The sequence below is a fragment of the Cynoglossus semilaevis genome, chromosome 15 (assembly GCF_000523025.1).
Source record: "Cynoglossus semilaevis isolate Cse_v1.0 chromosome 15, Cse_v1.0, whole genome shotgun sequence".
Lineage (NCBI taxonomy): Eukaryota > Metazoa > Chordata > Actinopteri > Pleuronectiformes > Cynoglossidae > Cynoglossus > Cynoglossus semilaevis.
Window position 1 is genome coordinate 19,392,036 of NC_024321.1, and position 2,601 is coordinate 19,394,636.

Genomic DNA, 2,601 nt, shown 5'->3' on the forward strand with positions numbered 1-2,601 from the left:
CCCCCCACATCTCACCCCACCCCCCCACCGGTGAAGGGGGGGTACAGTCTGGTGTGACTGGAGTCCAAGGTCAGTTGACAACTGTCCGTGTTCTCCGTCTGTCCTACGTCATCAGTGTCTGATCCGACTCCTGCGGATTGAACAGTATTGACTCACACTGCCCCCGTGTGGTGACTGTAGGAACATACCTGCAGCTCGCTCCTGCTGTTCTGTCCCGTCTCTCAGCGCTCAGCTCCCTGTGACTGGTCTGAGCTCAGATGGAAACTAACGACAGTAACGTCGAGGGCCGTCTGTCTCCACCTCATTTGTCTTTGGTCTGTAGTTCATGTGGCAGCTTCCCATCCATCCGGCCATCCTGCCCCCCCCCCCCCTTTCCTTGGCAGAGCTTCACACAGTGAAGTCTGGGTTCAAGGTGATGTCGTGACTTCAGAGGAGGTGAAGACGGCGGATCACACTCTGGTCTCTTTTAGTTTTGTCTACAGCTGACGTGTGAACTCACATGTGGGAAACTGGAGTTGGTCAACTTTCTGGACGGAGTTGACACGTGTTTCTGTTCTGACCGTGTTGGTCAGTGTTGTTGTGGTCAAACTGAGAAGAAATAACAGACAGAGAGAAAAAAACCACTGATGATTTGATCTCCATCTTCTGTTTTCACATCTAATCATAACACAAAAACCCCTAGTGGTAGAACTGAGGAACTGACCGTCCTTTACTGACAGTTGATTGGTTCAGACTGTCAACTGTTGTCAGACTTGTTTGGCTGACGATGTGGCCCCAGAGAGGTCACGAGGTCAGCCGTGGAGCCTGTGAGTGACGGTTCTGGTGGTTCTGGTAAATGATCACGAACAGAACCCAGATTTGTCTGTGTTTCCTGTTGGTGTTTCTGTCTGAAACACGTGAAAACATCGGATGTAAATTTTAACAGAAAACTTTGATGTGTTGATACACAAACTGACCACAGGGTGGCAGCCTGACTCTACTCTACTTTCTGCCTGTAACGGTAAAGTTTTCCTGCTCCTCCCCCGTCTGTCTCTGTCTCACACACACACACACACGGTCTTTGTTTCCTCTTCATTGTCCTGGATGAAGTGGACGTGAACACAGTGTCCAGCTCTGACTGTGTCCAGTTCTGTCCACTCTTCAAATATTAGTTTTCACGGTACCATGAGCTCACGCCCGCCCCCCGGCTGTTTACTCTGAGGTCAGCAGCAGCAGCAGCAGCCGCCTCAGCAGCCTCAGCCTCCGCCTCAGCCTCAGCCTCAGCATCAGCAGCCTCAGCCTCAGCAGCCGCAGCCTCAGCAGCCTCAGCCGCAGCAGCCTCAGCCTCAGCAACAGCCTCAGCCTCAGCAGCAGCAGCCTCAGCAGCAGCAGCAGCAGTAACAGCAGCAGCAGTAACAGCAGCAGCAGCAGCAGCCGCCTCAGCAGCCTCAGCCTCCCCCCCCCCCCCAGCCCCCCCCCCCCCCCCCGCCCCCGCCCCCCCCGCCCCCACCAGCCTCAGCAGCCTCAGCCTCAGACTCAGCAGCCTCAACCTCAGACTCAGCAGCCTCAACCTCAGACTCAGCAGCCTCAACCTCAGACTCAGCAGCCTCAACCTCAGACTCAGCAGCCTCAGCCTCAGACTCAGCCTCAGCAGCCTCAGCAGTCTCAGCCTCAGCAGCCTCAGCAGCCTCAGCCTCCCCCCCCCCCCCAGCCCCCCCCCCCCCCCCCGCCCCCACCAGCCTCAGCAGCCTCAGCCTCAGACTCAGCCTCAGCAGCCTCAGCCTCCCCCCCCCCCCCAGCCCCCCCCCCCCCCCCCGCCCCCACCAGCCTCAGCAGCCTCAGCCCCAGCAGCCTCAGCCTCAGCCGCAGCCGCAGCCTCAGCAGCCTCAGCAGCAGCAGCAGCCGCCTCAGCAGCCTCAGCCTCAACAGCCTCAGCCTCAGACTCAGCCTCAGCAGCCTCAGTCTCAGCCTCAGCCTCAGCATCAGCAGCCTCAGCCTCAGACTCAGCAGCCTCAACCTCAGACTCAGCAGCCTCAACCTCAGACTCAGCAGCCTCAGCCTCAGCCTCCGCCCCCCCCCCCCCCCCTCTGTCTCTGTCTCACACACACACACACGGTCTTTGTTTCCTCTTCATTGTCCTGGATGAAGTGGACGTGAACACAGTGTCCAGCTCTGACTGTGTCCAGTTCTGTCCACTCTTCAAATATTAGTTTTCACGGTACCAGGAGCTCACGGCCGCCCCCCGGCTGTTTACTCTGAGGTCAGCAGCAGCAGCAGCAGTAACAGCAGCAGCAGTAACAGCAGCAGCAGCAGTAACAGCAGCAGCAGTAACAGCAGCAGCAGCAGCAGCCTCAGCAGCAGCAGCCTCAGCCTCAGCCCCAGCCTCAGCCTCAGCAGCCGCAGCCTCAGCAGCCTCAGCAGCAGCAGCAGCCGCCTCAGCAGCCTCAGCCTCAACAGCCTCAGCCTCAGACTCAGCAGCCTCAACCTCAGACTCAGCAGCCTCAACCTCAGACTCAGCAGCCTCAACCTCAGACTCAGCAGCCTCAACCTCAGACTCAGCAGCCTCAACCTCAGACTCAGCAGCCTCAGCCTCAACAGCCTCAGCCTCAGACTCAGCAGCCT